This window comes from Trichechus manatus, unplaced genomic scaffold, assembly GCF_000243295.1.
Source record: "Trichechus manatus latirostris isolate Lorelei unplaced genomic scaffold, TriManLat1.0 scaffold00296, whole genome shotgun sequence".
NCBI classification, from domain to species: Eukaryota; Metazoa; Chordata; class Mammalia; order Sirenia; family Trichechidae; genus Trichechus; species Trichechus manatus.
The window spans coordinates 715,425-734,644 of record NW_004444232.1 but is presented as its reverse complement, the minus strand read 5'-3'; positions in this window follow the sequence as shown (position 1 = coordinate 734,644).

Genomic DNA, 19,220 nt, shown 5'->3' with positions numbered 1-19,220 from the left:
TTCCAAATTTTCTCCTCGAAATGAAAGAGGTTGTTTAAAAAACAATTATCTCAATAAATCTAAAACATTCACTAATTCTAAAAGTTCCTCCAGGTGTTTTTTATTTTTATATATTTTTTATTTTTGTTATATAGTGCTTTAAAGTTTACAGTTCCACACATGTATTTCATTTGATCCTACTAAATGCTGAAAGAATGTTACAGGCTATTAGGCGTGGAACATGTTAGCTATTCTTATTTTCTCTACTTCATAAATGTGGAAAAGGAGTCCCGGAGAAGGAAGGTAGCTTGCCAAGATTTGTACTTAGGTCTTCTCACTGCAAATGCTGTGCTCTTTTTATTGTACTGAGCTACCAGACTGCCTCCCAACATTTAGTTATCTGTGCCCTAGCTGTCATGTAACTCCGCATCCTAGGGGAATTCTCAGATTTTAAAGAGATTCAGCTTTTACTAAAAGAAAATAACCTATTTATTCAATGAATCTGAGGGTAATTGTAGTCCTATCTGGTTTCCATCTCTGCATTTTTTCCCCAGCTAATTCTTGGTTCTCTTAGAAGTGTTAGCACTGCTTCACAAAGTCTTCCTTAAGGACTGTCAGAGTTTGTCCTCCAATTACCTGCTCATGTTTTGGTGGATTACTTATCTTGCTTCTGCTTCTCACCTGGGGGAAGTTCCTATCACAGGCCTTACTCTGCAAGAAAGGATAATATGTTCCTGAGTTTAAAGGGGGAAAAACGCTTACATAGTTGGTACAAGCCAGAATACAAATATTTCCCATTGAGAGGAACACAAGAAACCAGCTGGGAAAACATTGCTATTTGCAGATTTAGATGAACTCGGACAGAATTTCAGTCTTTGAGATAAAAGGTGGTGCTTTTAAATCATTAGTATTTAAAGCACTCAATCCAAACATTTTGGAGAGACATAGACCCCTTTGTGAATTTGCCAAGCCGTATCAAAGCTTTCCCTAGAAAAATGCACAAACACACATATTTGGAATACAGTCTCAGGGAGTTCATTATGGGGTGATTCTTGGGTCCCATATACAACTTTCCTCACTTAGAGTGTGTCACAAGGATGATCCCTAAGTGATGAGTGTCCTAAGGCCCATAGGCCATGTGGAGCCCAATTAAATTTGTGTTATGGCTGGCTATCTAATTTCTATTAATTTTTGTTATTAATAGTAGTAATGTATGCCAACCATTTACAACAAAACTAATACATGCTTATTGTAAATATTTTAAATGAAAATATTTCAGAAATACAGTTTTCAGTAATTCTTCAGAGAAACCATCAGTAAGAGTATATACATTTCCATATGTGTTTATAGATATATATTTTTAAAACAGAAATCACATCATACTGTATGGAAAATTGATTTTGTCACTAGATAATATACCATGTCACTAGGTAATATATATGGATGGACTATAGATATTTAATCCTACTGTTATTATGGACATTATTTTGTTTCCAATTTTATGACTACAAACAATACTGCAGTGAATATCCTTAATCATGTCTCTGTTCATATATGTAAATATTTCTGTAAGATATATTTCGAGAATGGAATAAGTTAAAGTATATGAACATTATAAATTGTGAAAGACCTTGCAATTGTTCTCCCAAATGGAATAACCAAATCAAAAACACATTGCCATAGATTCCAACTCATACTGACCCGATAGACAGAGCAGAACTGTCCCATAGGGTTTCCAAGGCTATAAATCTTTACAAAAGCAGACTGCCACATCTTTCTCCCCCACAGCAGCTGGTGGGTTCGAACTGCCAACCTTTTGGTTAGCAGCCAAGCATTTAACCACTGGGCCACCAGGGCTCCTTAAATGGAATAAACCAGCTGGTAATTCTACCAACAATCATGAGAAGTTATCTATTTCACATATTTTTACTAATACTGTATATTACAAGGAGCCCTGTGGCTCAGTGGTTAAGAATTTGGCTGCTAACCAAAAGGTCAGCAGTTCAAATCCACCAGCTACTCCCTGGAAACCCTATGGGGCAGTTCTACTTTGCCCTGTAGGGTCGCTGTGAGTCAGAATCGACTTGACAGCAACAGGTTTGGTCTTGGTATAAGTCTTTAAAAATAGTTTTCTAATCTGATCATTATAAATCATACCCCATTGTTTTAATTTTTAATGCAATTATTTTATTTTCAAATATTCATTGCTTTTCTGTATTTCTTTTTCTGTAAATATTCTATTCACGTATTTTGTCCATTACTTAATGGTCCTAGTCATTCTTATTTTTCTTATTGATTTGTAAGTTTCTTTTTTATATTGAGGCTATTAGCCCCTTACAGACATATTGTTGTTAGGTGTCGTCGAGTGGGTTCTGATTCACAGCCACCCTATGTACAACAGAACAAAAAACTGCCCAGTCCTGCACTGTCTTCACAAATATTGCTATGTTTGAGTCCATTGTTGCAGCCACTGTGTCAATCCACCTCGTTGTGGGTCTTCCTCTTTTTCACTGTCTATAGGTTATAGATACTATCCCAAAGTGTTCTCTCCCCCCTTAACTGTTTGTCTGTTTATTATAAAGAAACTTAATATTTTATGTAGCAAAAATTACCAATCGTTTTCTTTAAGGTTTCTGGTTTTTATTATGTGTAGAAAGACCGTATATACTCAAAAGTTTAAAATGAATTCACCTATGATCTCTTCTAGCATGATTTCATGTTTATATTGAAATCTAAATGTAACTGAGCAGAATAGTTTAGAAGTCAATCCCCAAACATGCAGGAATTTGTATATGATACAGAAAACATTTCATTTCAGTGGGGGAATTATTAAAGAAGGAGGGACAACTGTGTAGCCGCTACTGCCACAAAAATGAATTCCACATGGATCAAAGAATAAAATGTAAAAAAACCCAAAAATTTCTAGAAGAAAATGTGGGAGAATATTTTTGGTAACAGAAAAGAAAATGGCTTTTAAGCATACAAAAAGATACTAGTAAGAGAAATAAAAATTATACCTATAAAGAAATATTATTTTGTACCTATTAGATTGGTAAAGAAACAGTTTAATAATGTTATGTTGGTGAGGGTGTGGGGAAACAGTGCTGTCAAACGTTCAATCTGGGCTAACATAACCGTAGCTTGTACCACTGTTGTGCAGGACAGTTTGATTTTGTCTGTCAAAATGTAAAATGTACCTACTTTTTAATTTGAAATTATACTTTTAGAAGTTAAACCTAAAGTTCTGCTCTGCATGTTAGCCAGGACCAGGTAAAAAGAAATGTTATTTCAACTTGTTAGAAATAGCAAAAGTTTCGAAGCAACCATTGAAAAGGGAGAGTTAAATTATTCTGCATCTAAGCAACAGAATACTATGCCATCATTCAAAAGAACAAGGCCCCTGTTGAGAATCTGATAATACATATTCCCAGAGAGATATTACGAAGCTAAACAAATTAAAAAAAAAAAAAAAAAATCAAGGTTTTGGATGGGTGAGTACGTGTGCTAAGAGTCCTTAGAAAAAGGACACAAGAAATAGCTAGTTTTCCCGATACCATTTATTGAATGATACATATTCTCCCCTTGCCCCAGCATATACTGCACCTGGTTCTAGAGTCTAGTCTGTTGCTAAACATTGTAATTTATAATTTATTTCAATACCTGGTAGCACTATTCCTCCTATTTATGTATTTATTTTTAGAATCTTCTCGGTGATTTTTGAATTATTGTTATTTCTATTTGTCATGGTGTGGATTCTGGCTCATGACGATCCCATGTGCGCAGAGTAGAACTACTCCATAGGGTTTTCAAGGCTGTGATCTTTCAGAAGGAGATTGCCAGGCCTGTCTTCCAAGGTGCCTCTGGGTGGGTTCGAAGCACCAAACTTTCAGCTAGTAGTCGCGCTCTTAACCGTTTGCGCCACCCCGGGACTCCAACTCTTCCAAATGGATTTTTAAATTATTTGGTCAAATTCCCAAAATTATTCTGTTAGGCATTTGATTACAATTGTATTAGATATATAGATTACTTTTAAAATATATTATAATATACAATGTTTAAATCTCGGTATTTAAAAGTCTATCTTTCTTCTTCAAACATTTGTTTAAAAAATTTATTTTGTTGTTGTTGCTGAGAATATACACAGCAAAACATACACCAATTCAACCATTTCTGCATGTACAATTCAGTAACATTGATTACATTCTTCAAGTTGTGCAACCATTCTCACCTTCTGTTATGGATTGCATTGTGTCCCCCAAAAGTATGTGCTGTAATTCCTAACCTCTAGCCTGTGCTTATCACCTCATTTGGGAAAGGGTTGTCTTTGTTATGCTAATGAGTCAGGATTAATGTAGGGTATGTCTTAATTCAGTCTCTTTTGAGATATAAAAAGAGATTAAACAAGCAAGTAAGAGAAGCAGAGATTGGGAAGATTGATGCCAAGCCACATGAAGATCTCCAAGGAACCAGGAAACAGAAGCTGAAGAGACAAGGACCTTCCCGCAGAGCTGACACAGAAAAAGCCTTCTTGGAGTTGTAGCCCTGAATTTGGAGTTCTAGCCTCCTAAACTGTGAGAAAATAAACGTCTGTTTCTTAAAGCCATCCATTATTTGTATTCCTGTTAAGCAGCACTAGATAACTAAGACATTCTCCTTTTTTGAGTTGTTTCTCCCCCATTAACATAAAGTCACTGCCCCCTAAGGTTCCTATCTAATACTTCAAGTTGTGGTTGTCAAGTCGATCCCATGTAGATAGTTCTTAAAGGAGCATAATGCTCAGGGCAGACCTTTTTTTACTAGGTAAGCTAAACTATTATTTAGTTTTAAGAAGATTTCAGGGAATATTTTTGGTATAAGGTTTAAAGATTATCTCAGGGAAATAGTTTTGGGGGTTCATCCAGCCTCCATGGCTCCAGAAATTCTGGATTCAACAAGAATTTGAAATTCTGTTCTACATTACCCCCTCCGCTTTTGACCAGGATTCTTCTATAGAAGTTTTTATCAAAATGTTCAGTAATGGTAGCTGGGCACCATCCAGTTCTTTTGGTCTCATGGCAAAGGAGGTAGTTACTCATGGGGGCAATTAGCCATACATTTCGTTTCTTCCTCCTATTCCTGACCCTTCTTCCTCTGTTGCTCCAGGCGAATAGAGAACAATTGTGCCTTGGATGACTACTTGCAAGCTTTTAAGACCAGAGACACTGTGTAACAAACTCGGAGGTAGAACAGAAGTGCTAAATACATTATTAGGCGAAGTAACTGGGATGTCCCATGAAACCATAACCCTAAACCTCCAAATCAAGGAATCAAATCCCATGAGGTTTTCAGCTGGACATAAGTAGCCTTGCCAGCTACTCTTTTTTTGTCATTGTTGTAAATATATGTATTACACAACTTTTTCCAATTCAACTTTCTATAAGTATACAACTTATTGACAGTAATTACAATAATCAGCTGTGCAACGCCACCTTTAATCAATGAAATTTTTCCATCACCGTTAACCCCCTTCCCTCCTCCTTCTCACCCCTAGTAACCACTAATACACTTTTGTCTCTATACATTTGCCTTTTCTTGTCTTTTTATACAAGTGAGGTCATACAATATTTGTTCTTTTGTGATTGACTTATTTCACTCAGCACAATGACCTCAAGCTCCATCCATATTGTAGCAAGTATCAAGACTTAATTTCTCCTACTGGCTGAGTAGTACTCCATTGTATGTATACATCACATTTTGTTTATCCATTCATCTGTTTATGGACATTTGTTGAAAGAGAAGAATAAAGTAGAAAGACTCACACTTCCTGATTTTAAAACATACACTATAGCTACAGTAATCAAAACAGACTGGTATATACCCACAAGACTTGAAAGCAGAGACTCAAACAGAGATTTGTACACCAATGTTCATTGCAGCACTATTCACAATTGTCAAAAGATGGAAACAACATAAATGCCCATCAACAGATAAATGGATAAACATTTTTTGTCTCATAGGTTTATTATTTTAAAAGTAAGTTTTATAAATTTCTTTTAGTATTTATTTTTAGCTATTTAATTTTTTGTAGTTATTGTAAATAGGATTCTTTTTATGTTGTGTTTTCTAACTGGTTATGTTTTATCTATGGGAAAGCTGTTGGTTTTTTTATATTAATTTTGTAACTGGTTACCTTGACTCATCTTTAATTGATTCTAAAAGTTTTTCAGTTTATCCTTTTGGATTTTTATATCATCTGCAATTTAATGATAATCGTGATTTATTTTCATAATTTAATCTTATTCCCATTTCATGTCTAATTGCATTAGCTAACATTTCCATTGTTACATGGTGTGATGGTGGGCATTCTTGCCTTGTTCCTGACTTCAAGAGGGAGAATTAAAGGGTGCCTGGGTGGTGCAAACGGTTAGTGCACTTAGCTGCTAGCCAAAAGGTTGTTGTTCGAGTCTACCCCGAGGTGCCTAGGAAGAAAAGTCTGGTGATCTACTTCTGAAAAATTAGCCACTAAAAACCCTCTGGAGCACCGCCCTGACAGGGAACACAACAGAGAGTCACTGATGGAGCAGGAGAAAGGTGGTGCAGAACTCAAATTCTAGAAAGAAGGCCAGACTTAATGGTCTGACTGAGACTGGAGGAACCCTGGAAAGCATGGCCCCTGGATTCTCTATCAGCCCAGAACTAAAACAATTTCTGAGGCCAACTCTTCAGACAGGGATTGGACTGGACTGTGGGACATAAAGTGATACTCGTGAGGAGTGTGGCTCTGAGCTCAAGTAGATACAAGAGACTAAATGGGCAGCTTCTGTCCGGAGGTGAGACGGGAAGGCAGAGAGGGTTAGGAGCTAGTTGAATGGACGTGGGGAATCAGAGGTGGAAAGGAAGAGTGTGCTGTCACAGTATGGGGAGAGCAATTAGAGTCACATAACAATGTATATATAAATTTTTGTATGCAGAAATAATAAATAAAACCCTCTGGAGCACAGTTCTACTCTGACACACACGGGGTCTCCATGAGTCAGAATCAACTAGACGGCAACTGGTGTTTTTCATAAAGTAAGTTGCTAACTTTGGTATAAAATATACATTTTAAAATCATTTATTATAAATTCTTTAAAAGTTTTTATCAGTAATGATACTGCTTTGACCTACTAATATAGGCAACTATATAAATAAATTTCTTTCATTGAACTATGTCTACACCTGGAGATAATCTCTCTCAATTTTGGCATATCATTAGTAATATAGTGTTGGCTTGTATTTATTAATATTTTATTTTGGATTTTTACACCATCCAAAAAGAGATTAACCTATAGATTTCCCTTTTGTGTACTCGACAAGTTTTGGTATCACAGTCATTTATTTTAAAACTAGCGATTCAGTGAATACAAAACAGAGGGATTACTGGTGAAAAAGCCTTGAGTACAAGCACCTGAAATGGTCTTAATGCCAAAAAAAAAAAAAAAAAAACTGCTCACAATACTATGGTTTGTCTACTTTTGTGAAAATTTACAACATTGTACTAGCCATACCTTCTTTTTGACATGAATTCATAAGCTATTCCAATAAATATGTAGACATTCTTTCAGTGGCAAACAGAGGCAGATGTTCCATGAAAGCTTTTGTTCTCCCAATTTGCCCCATCTCCCTGATAACATGAACCAGAACATTAAAAAAAAAGAAAACCCTATTTCAGAAAATGGGGGAAGGGCTGGTGGACTTCTCACTATTATTTACTTAAAACCAGTTGCCTTTGAATAGATTCTGACTTACAGTGACCCCTCTTACTTCTGCTGCTGCTCTTTTGTATTACGTTGGTCTCTGCTCCTTGGTTTCATTTCCGTCAATTGCCTTTCCTTATCTTTACCTGATTCATCCCACCACATATCCTTCAAAACCCAGTTTAAATTTTTCTCCTCCTCTATAACCTGACTAATCCAGCCCATTCTACATACCACAGGCTTTCTCTTATCTGCTACTGTACTCAAAGTTGACTGCACATTCTAGCTCTAAGTGTTCTCTACTTGTTTCAAAGTCCTATTTTGTCTTTCTTAGGCTCCATGGTTAGCGCCTCGAGAGCAGGGACCTCATTTTAAAAACTTGTCATGCCATTTCCCATTTTGTTTAGCACTGTGAGTAATCATGTTCAATGCATAATTGCAAGGCATATTTGATGGAAGACATCCATCAAAGTTACTCATTTAGTAAATGAGATAATCAAGTGTTCGCCAAAGGTAAACCATTACTATAAATTCCCTCATTCATCACACATGTACTCAGCCTCAGGGGCTAAAGGAATCTAGGATTGCGGCTTTAATTTTCTTAGGGAAGCCAGATCTCTCCATTTTGGGGCCAGACATGAAGTTCAGATTCACCTAGGGGTCCAAGACTAAATTTGCTCCAGACAGCTTTCTCAGAGTGGATCAAGTTACCTTATGCTTCTGAGAATAAGCCCACACTTTTGAAACTCAAATGACAAAATACCATTTTCTTATGAATTCAGCAAGATTGCTTTGTAAATTGTTGAAACTCTTTTTTTTTTTTAGCTTGCAGGAGGGGAATAGCTGCTAGGACATACCTTTGTCAACTAGTACTGTGTAGTCCTCTATAGGAAAAAGGAAATCTTTATTCAACTCGATTATGTTAAATCTTTTACTTAATTTTTTTTAAATTTTAGGATTATTATTCTGACTTAGTTCCATAGTGAAAATAACCAGACAAAATTTACATACTTTTTTCAAAAATAATGAGAATTTGAGTTTTTCCGAGGGTGCGTTTGGGGTGAGGAACTGCTGCCACCACACTTTTGAAGAGCACAACTGTGGGAAAACTTACGGAGCTATTTTCGTTGACCTCGCCGTTTCTAACTTGCTATATTGCTGCAGAGAACTGGCAAAGGACCCATCTTTCTCTCTCTCCCCTTCTCACCCTTTAAAAGTCCCAAATTCACTCGGTGAGAATATGGAAACAAGGCTGAGAGGCAGAGGAGGGAGAAGGGGGAGGGGTTAATTAGATTGATAGGGAAAGCGCAAGCAGTTACGCATTTTTCACTCTCCCCCTCATTCCCCAGGGCCATAAAGTTCTGCCTCTGAAGGAAGCGTGAGGACGGTCACCTGCATTTTGATCATAGCCTACAACTTGGAGTCGACACTGGGGGGGCTAGGAACTCTGCTGCTCGGCCATCCACCTGAGCGTCTGGCTAGCCAAAGGAACGCGAAAAGCCAGGCCCAAAGCACCGGTTGTCATGGCAACCGGGGCGCTAGTCTCCCCAGCGACCTAGTCCCTAGGGAGGGGGCGGGGCTGGAGGCCCGGCTGGCCAACGAGGACGAGCAGAGCGCAGGGTCGGAGATCCAAGGTCCTCCGGGAGCCCAGGAAGGTTTGAGTGACAGGAATGGGGGGCGGGGCCGCCGCGGCCGCTGAGGTGGAGCCGCAGTTGTGAGAGTAGCTCTGGCTGCGCGCAAGGGTGTGACACCTTGTTCACAGCCCCAAGAGACCGTGGTGCTCTTGAGCTACGCTCCCTGACTAGCCCATCTGCCTCAGCCGCCTGGGCAGCGCTCAAAGCTGGCTGCAGGAGTTGAGCCGCACCGCCCAAGAAGGTTTTGACGAAGGCCTCGGAGGAGCGCAGAGGAGAGTAGGACGGAGAGGGAGCACGAGGGCTCGTGGGTCAAGCAGTCGGTGGGGTTCGCCGCTGAAGGGGCGTTTCCGAGGCTTGGAGGAGGCGGAGGGGGAGATGCTGCTCCTCTTCTCTCCCTCCCCAGGCTCCTTCTGCAGCTCCTTCAGAAGCTCCTTCAGCCCACGCTCGCAGCCGCTTGAGGGAGAAGAGGTTGTGGTTCTCGGCGCCCTTGGCGGCTGCCGGCTGCCAGCCCCAGCGCCGCGTCCCCGCAGCCCTCGCCCCGCGCTCCAGTAGGCAGGACTTGGTTTCCCGACAAGCGGTAAGGATGAGAGCCGCCCCAGGCTCTGGACTGGATGTGCTGAAAGTGCAAAGTTCAACTCTCTTGCTTTCTTCTTTCTCTTTACTTTTGCTCCATCCCCTAAAACCAGTTCCTCTGTTGGCCCTGGTGGAAGGAACTCTTCTTTTGTTTTGGTGTGTGGGGAGGGGGCCGGGGGGGCGTCTTTTTTTTTTTTTTTTTTCAATATTCGAGTGGGGGTGGGGTGACTGGGGTGGGTAAGGATGAGATGGCGTTTCATTGTGAATTAGGTAGTTCCACCTTCCTCCGCGGAAGTAAGCCGCGTTCTTGGGAATGAAACCTCAGAGGGAGTAAGATTGTGGGGTAATAGGGAGTGTTGACACTACCCGGTCATGCTTGTTCAGCTCTGCTCTGTGCGTGGTAAAGAAAGGGTTCCCAGAGTCTGTTTCTAATTTCTGTAAATGATTGTGGAGATGGTGTGGTTAGAGGCCGCCCGGAAGAATGTGTATGTGTAAGGACTCGGAGAAGAGGGGGTGGAGGGAGAGACACTGCATGATGCAAGCTGTTTTATTGCTTTTCTTCTCTGTGCTCGAGCCCCCCCCCCCCCACTTTGCTCATTGCATGATACTGTAAGTGCAGAAACCTGAAAAGTTAAAGTTAAACCAAAGTCAAGAAAATTCTTACGAAGTTTAATTAACTTTTCATGTGACTATATGGAGAACGGGGGGATGGGGAGAAATATCACTAATTAAGACTTGGAGCAATATGGTTTTCATTGGCGTTATGCATGTACTTCCAACTAACCTCTTCGACAGCTTTGTGTCATTTTCGTTTAATTGCATCTTTGAAACAACAAACGCGGTGACTTCATAGGAAGCTGCCTAGAGCTGAGTTTATCTCTCAGAAAATGGGGCAATCGGGTTTGTTTTCAAGGCGGGACCTAAACAAAATGTAGGACATCTGATCTGTGGGATGAACGGTGCTGGTAACTAATTAGCAGGATTTTAAAATTTATATGTAGAGAGTTTACTAAAGGGTAGGAAAAAAATTAAAGTCACTGTATTATGAAACAGGTAGTGACTTCAAGCGTTGGTATTTTCCCAAATTCTTGATGACTGGGCTGGTAGGGTCAAGGTGAAAACTTATTGCATGCACATGGGTTACTTGTGATGGTGCTGTGATAAAAATTACTTCTTGATTTAATGTCACTAGGAAATTTTTTTAAGTTCATGCATATATTGAATCAGTAAATTCATAAAGAGGCACATTGACTACTTTTTCATCCAATCCTAAATTTATTTATTTATTTATTTTTGGTAATAACGTTGTGTTCTAACTTTGATGTTCTAAAGGCTTTGTGGGAGGGTATGTGTTGAGGAGGGGAGGGTAGTTTGGAACGTGAAATTACAAATACATAGAAAAAATATCTAAGTTTCTCTCATCAGAAAAGGACTAATTTTAATAGTGCTTTTCATTTTTATAGTTGGAGAATTATGACTTCCTTTACAATTATGTGGGTTTATCTCCTTGAATTTATATTTATCCCACCAAAATTTTTACTTTCCATGTAAAGCCTATTTATTTTTTTTGAAGGGTGATTATCAGCATCCAAAATATTTATATGTAGTTTTTCATGTAATAAGTAACACACACACCATTAAAAACAGTGGGATTGTAGAGGATAGATTTTGACGCTATGATAGGGGTCAAAAGTTGTAAAACATACTTTTTTTTTTTTTCCTGAAGAGATCTCCAAAATGCAAGAAGTGAAGGTGAAAGATGGCTAACCAGTTGTTTTTAGGTAGATAATAAGTGTTCATCTGTAAACAAATGGAATTTATTTAAATTTATTATTAAGAATAACAGGTCAAAGCCTTGCTTTATTACACTTTTTAATAGTTTAAGGATTGAATGAGGGAGCAAAGTAGCTTCTCTTATATCAATTGAGTATATATTTTTTCCAGCTCATCTTATTGCCCAGCCTCAAATGTACTGGGAAAAAAAGACTACTAGGGATGAGCATCTCTGTCTCCTCCTCCTTCTCCTCTTCCTCCTTTTTCTGCTTCTTTTTGATGGAGTGTATAATTTTAAAATAAAGTACAAAACATTTTGTGGTATAATTAGATTATGATTAATATCATTTGATGTTGAACCAGAAAGAAACAAAACCATACTCCAAGCTAGTATATTTAGGAGTTACTCTTGACAGCATGTTCCTATCCTGGCAGTATGTTTTGGGAGAAGTCTGTACCATTAATTAGAACAATGAGTTGAAGGTATTCGGTTAGGCTTCTGATGTAACCAACTACTCTTACTTTTTTTGTGACTCATGAGTTAATGTCACTTTACAAGGACATTAACTGAGAAGGGAGAAAAGATGTTGAGTCTTAGTATAGAACAATTAATGCTAATGGGAACGGTGAGGATCTGTTGCTCAGGTTTTCCCATTTTTTCTCTGAAAGCCTTTTTCAACTTTCAATGGATCGAACCACTTAGGAACTAGATTTTCAAAAAGATATCTTTAAATGTGTAAATGAATATAGCCTTTTTACTGGTCAAAGTTAAAGGTTCCCTTCTCACTGAAATGTCGCATCAAAACTGGTCTGTAAACTGCTATGGGAGGAGTTCCAGTAATCCTTGAAGTTGAAGGAAAAATGAAAACATCTTTAAATCCACTATCTTATTGCTGTTTAGCGCCAGACACTGCATAAGCATCCTGTTCTAGCCTCTCTGACCCTGTGCTCAAGAATGTGTGACTATAACTAACAGTTTGCGAGGGCGGTCAAACCAAAAGACTAAACTCACGGCTTTCGAGTCGGTTCTGACTCATAGCGGCCCTATAGAACAGAGTAGGACTGCCCTGTAGGGTTTGCAAGGCTGTAAATCTTTTTGGAAGCAGACTGCCACATGTTTCTCCTGTGGTGGGTTTGAACCGCCAACCTTTCAGTTAGCAGCGGATGCTTTAACCACTGCTACACCAGGGCTCCTGTGAGGGCAGTAGGAGACCAATTATTTAAATTCTTAGGATAAGAAGGCAGCAAACTCCTAAATAGCCTAGTATAGAAGCTATTGTAGATTTGAAGAATAAACTAACATGTTTTTCCCAGGGGTTTCTATCAAATGCTTAGGAAATAAAAGGAACAGGACTGGTTTGAGCACCACTCAGCACCGCTCCTGTGTCCCACCACTGAATCCTGCTTTTTGCATATAGTTTTTTTGTTTCTGGTGTGAAAAATAGCTGAAACAAACTGCCTCAGAGAGCATTCTTCTGCCTTAGTATAAAGAACGTGGACTTTACTGTCTGACAAACATGTCTAAATCCTAGAGAACTTAAAGTTCACTTTCCTTATCTGTAAATAATTTAATAATATCTCCTTCAAGGTATTTTGAGAATGAAATTAAATAATATATGCAAAAGTGTCAAGTACAGGTTGACATTCAATATATAGTTTGTTTCTTTCCTAATCTTTTACATGGTTAAATCACACTCAATAGTAACAAAAACTTATGACTGCCTGCCCAAATCATTGCTGAATGTGTAACTCCAATTTAGCTTGGAGGGGTTTTGAGTTGAATCTTGGGGAGGCAAAAGGCCCTCTTTGACTATCAGTATAGAAATGTCTTTGGTTTTATATTGCATCTATGTTTAATAAACAGTTTTATCGTTGAAACAGTTCTTTCTAGTTTAGTAGTTCTCAACTCTGGCTGCATGTTAGAATCACCTAAATGGTTTTAAAAATCTCAGTGCCCAGACCCCAGCCCACACCAATTAAAGAAGAATCTTTGAGGGTGAGAGCCAGGCATCCATATTTTTAAAAGCTCCTTATGACATTACAACATGCAACATACTTTTAGAAACAACGTTCTTGTCCCTACTGGAAAGTGAGTATAGCACATTTGGTTCCCACAAGTGCAGCAAAATTTTTATGTTGTATTATAGTCCTTTCCTCTTTATAAATCACAAGCATTAAAAAACAAACAAAATACTTATGTCTCAGGAGCATCTATATTTATGCACACCTAAAGGACTTTTTACAGTTTCAGTCAGAATTAAAGGTACGCATAATTCTGTACAGTCCTGTAGAGTGCATTGTGCAGTGAGGTAGCCACTAGCCACATGTGATTATTTAAATTTAAATTGAAGTTAATTAAAATTAGATGCAATTTAAATTTCAATTCTTCAGTCCCACTAGCCGTATTTTAAGTGCTTAGTAGCCACTTGCAGTTGATGATTACTTGTATTGGACAGCTGAGATATAGAACATTTCTATCATTGGAGAAAGTTCTGTACTGCTTAGAGGTTTTGAAATTTGTATAAGAGTTTCTTATCATCTGAAATGGAATATATGTGTGTGTGTGTATATATTTCCCTGAGTCATGACTTTCATTTTCATTTTCTGATTTATAATTTAAAAAAATACAGTGTTATTTTTGGTAGTTGTTTATTTAAGTGAGAGGAAAGTAACCGTTTTTGATCCTTACATTGCTTCTTTCCTAAATCAGTTGCGCCTGGTTGTAAAGTTTTTCTTTTCAAAGTTAACTGAAAAGAGGAACTCACCTAGTGTCCTTTTGTTTATTATTTATTATCAGTATATTCTGATTCTAACCAATGGTTTAATTGTCAAAAGTTTCAGGTCAGGAAATATAGTAATGTACCAAAACACTGGAAATACAGAGAGTCATCATTTCAACTTAAAAATTAGGATTTAATTGGAGGCCTTTCCTTCTGGTGAAAATCATTTTTTCCCCTTACATATGGAGACCCTTAGTTGACATAAGACAGTTTTCTGCTGAAAAATTCAATTATTAATTCTAACAGGAGCATACAAGTAAATCTAAGTGCCCATCAACAGATGAATGGATAAACAAATTATGGTACATACACACAATGGAATACTATGCAATGTAAAGAATGATGAATCCATGAAACATCTCACAACTTGGATGAATCTGGAGGGCATTATGCTGAGTGAAACAAGTCAATCACGAAGGACAAATACTGTATGAGACCACTGTTATAAAAACTCAAGAAAAGGTTTACACACAGAAGAAAATAAACTTCGATGGTTACAAGGGAGGGGAGGGGTAAGGAGGGGAAATCGCTAACTAGATAATAGACAAGTGTAAACTTTTGTGAAGGGAAAGACAATACACAGTATAGGGGAAGTCAGCACAGCTTGCCTAAGGCAAAGTCATAGAAGCTTCCTAGACACATCCAAACACCTTGAGGGACCAAGTTGCTGGGACTGAGGGCTGGGTACCATGGTCTTGGGAGACATCTAGGCCAATTGGCATAACATAGTTCATAAAAAAAATGTTCTACATTCTACTTTGGTGAATAGCATCTGGGGTCTTAAAAGCTTGTGAGCAGCCGTCTAACATACAGCTATTGATCTCATCCCATCTGGAGCAAAGGAGAATGAAGAAAACCAAAGACACAAGGACAATATTAGCCCAAAGGGCTAAAGGACCACATGAACCATAGCCTCCACCAACTTGAGCCCAGAAGAACTAGATGGTGCCTGGCTACCACCACTGACAGCTCTGATAGAGATCACAATAGAGGGTCCAGGACAGAGTGGGAGAAAAATGTAGAACAAAATTAAAATTCACAAAAAAAAGACCAGTTACTGGTCTGACAGAGACTGAAGGAACCTCCGAGACTATGGCTGCCTGTGTTTTGATTTCTAACTCTATGACTTACTAGGTCTGTAATCTTGTGTAAGTTACTTAACCTTGCTGTACTTTAGTTTCCTCATCTGCAAAATGAGGATAATAACCAGGTCTACTTTTGGAGGTTGTTGTGAGGACGAAGTGAGTTAATACATGTAAAGCAGTTAGAGCAGTGCCTTAAAGCATACTGTTTAATAATATTTCAAAAAACCAAACCCATTGCCATTAAATCAGTTAAACTCATAGTGATGCTCTAGTGACTGTTATTAATTTTGGTATGCTTGTATTTGATTTATAACATTTTTTCTTAACACTAGGTACATGTAATATATAAACTTAAAATTCTTTTTCTTTCAAAGTTTGTAACCCTACCTTGTTCTTTGGGCTACGTGATCCTTCCACTCATTTTACTTACTGATATATCTGATATTGACTGATTTTTACACTCTTAGTAGATCTTGTAAAATGAATGACATCATCTTCAAACCACTCATTTTTAGCACACTACATCTGTTTTGGAGTTTTATAGCATATAACAGATTGTTTTGAATGTCCTTTTTAGTCGCGCATCTCTATTCTTTCAGAGTGGGTTTGATTCAGTTAAACCGTATGTTTTAGAAAGGTGAATGATTGAAATGAAAAAATGATTATAAAGTAAGACGAGAGATTCTTAAAAGACAGCTCCAAACATAACTAGAAAAAAGGATTCCAGAAATGTTTTTGATAATGTCATCTTTAAGGACAGGGATATATACCTCTTCAAAGTGTCTAGTTTGAAAGCTAACACTTTCAGGTATATAAATTCTAGTATGTTAAAATATATATGTTCATAGACCCACAGACACAGAGTCATTACTTAACTATTTGTGAATCTTATGTTGCTATGCTCCTAAGAGTAAGTGCTGTGCAGCATAACCTAAAATTCTTTAGAAAGTGTATTCTTATTTCCCAACTCACATTCTGTACACATGTTTAGTAATTTTTCTGTTAAAATTTTTCTGTATTTCTCACAGAATTTTTAATATGCTAATGTGCCCCAGGAATCTCCAAGATGTTAGGGTATTTAATGTTTTTCATTTATTTGACAATTTAACTATAGAATTCATAGCATATCTCATAACAGGAGCACTGATTTGGGAAATGCTACTTGAGATATTCTTTGTACTCGCCATATTCAAGACCACTGCAATGAATTATTTGTGTTGCTGCTTTTATCAGTTAGAAATTGTATTGGGTTGCTAGTAACAGAGGCCCAAAACAACTGTGGCCTAAAGAAAGTAAAGATTTCTTTTTCTCCAACATATCATAATGTCCAGGTGTAATACTGCAGAGCTGATGTAGCAGCTTCAAGACAGTATACTCAAACACCTCCTATTTTTCTTCACCTTCTTACTGCATGGCTCACATCCTCAGGGTGGCCTCATGGTCACAAAATGGCTGCCAGCATTCAATTCAAAATGCTATCCTTCCAGGCAGAGAGAATATAAAGACGTGGGGGAAATGATAAAAAGAATGTGCCTTCCAGATGAGTTAGATTATTTAAAGAGTTTTCTTGAAAGCCTTACCTAGTGACTTCTGTTTTTATTGGCCACCCCTACTTGCAAGGGAAACTGGGAATTATAGTTTTTTCGCTGAGCAGCAGGCTGTCCCGAAAGAAATTAAGGAGAGCCAGTTACTGTTCTCTGTCAAACTTCCTAATATTGGCCTCTGTTTATGTAGCTTGGTGGAATTTGGTTGTAATAAGCATAGATGGTACAGTTGTTAAGAGCTTGGCTGCTAACCAAAAAGTTGGCAGTTTGAATCCACCAGCCACTCCTTGGAAGCCCTATGGGGCAGTTCTACTCTGTCCTATAGGGTTGCTAAGAGTCGGAATTGATGTGACGGCAATGGGTTAAGCATACATAAGTCCCTGGAATGGTGCAAAAAGTTAACTCACTCTGCTATTTTCCAAAAGTTTAGAAGTTTGAGTCCGCCTAAAGGTGCTTTGGGAAAATGGCCTGGTGATCTACTTCCAAAAAATCATCCATTGAAAATCCTGTGGCACACAAGCACAGTTCTCCTCTGACACACGTGGGTCACCCCATGGGTTAGAATCATCTTGATGGCAACTGGTTTACTGGAAGCATAGGTAAATTATCATGGAAAGACCATATACCAATTCTTTTTTATTATTGTTTCATTTTTTGTTTTGTTTTTTCCTTTGGCTTGCTTTGTTGACTTACCACTTGATTCCGAGCACGTAAATGATGTTAATAAAGTGCTTTACACCTAGTGGATATTTAACAAACTGGATTTACTCTCTGTGGAGGCTGGTTCATGCCATTACGATCATTTGATATTTTTCCTTTATGCTTTGCATTGTTTGAACTTAATTTCCTGTGATAATGTGACTCATTTATACAATTAAAAAACCAATATTTGGCTTATCATTGAAATATTAAATTGAGTTATTGTTAACCTTTAATAAGACAAAATTAATGTCAATTTATATCCCTTCTTAAGTGTTTAGGTTTTGTGGAAATGAAATCCAGGTAGTAATCAGGATTTATTTATTTACATTTAAACATAAATTAAGAAGCAGAGGTATAATAGAGCACAGATTTTGAGTTCATATTGTCCTGGGTTTGAGTTTTAACTCTTTCGGTAATTACAGTGATTTTGATTAAATAATTTAATTTCTCTGTGTCTGATCTGTAAAATAGAAATAATGTCTTTGTTGCAAGATTTTGTGAGCTTTATTTCTGAGTCATTGCACATATAAAAATGATTGGGCCGGCCCACTGATTGAGTTTAGAAGAATTTTTACCTTTCACCTCCTTCTTCAGCTGTGCATATTGGGGGAAATAGCAGTTTAAGAAATCTGATAATGCTGAGACAGAAGCATGACTTCTCTATCACCTAGACGTTAGCCTCTCTAGTTTGCATCATTTTGATTAGGTCACTGACTGTGCTCTTTGGTCATCAGATTACTTTATATGGAGATCTTTTTAGGCATGGTAGAGATAGATCGGCTGCATATGTTGTTGTTCATTACTAGTGGCCGTCTCCTTGGCCCCAACTCATAGTGACCTTACATATATAATAGAAGAAACGTTGCCCAGTCCTGTGCCATCTTCGTGATCATTGTTATGTTTGAGTCCATTGTTTTGGCCACTGTGTCAGTCCATCTCACCAAGGGTCTCTACTAATTTAGCCAGTCCTACACTTTACCAACCATGATGTCCTTTGCTGGTGATTGGTCCTTCCTGATGAAGTATCCAAAGTAAGGAAGCCGAAGTCTCACCATGTTCACGTCTAAGGAGCAGCTACGTATAGGCCACTTTAAAACTAAAAATGCCTCAGATTTTAAAGGAAACAATGTGAGTAATCTGCCATGTTCCCTTGAATATGTGAAAAATATGGAAATTGGTAGGAAAAAATACAGTATTGTTTGACTCTATTTAAAATGCAACAATTAGAAATATTTTATAAGTAATATAAATTTAACTCTGTGTTGAATGTCTGTTTTTGTTTCTTGTCTAATTATACAACTGTAAAGTATTTGATCACTCTGTGATTATTATTGTTCTGTGTATTTGAGAGATTCCCTCCAAAAAGGAAAAGAAAAATGGTTCTACCAAAAAAACTTAAAATCTAGTTTAAAAAAAAAAAAACAGCTAGGAAAGA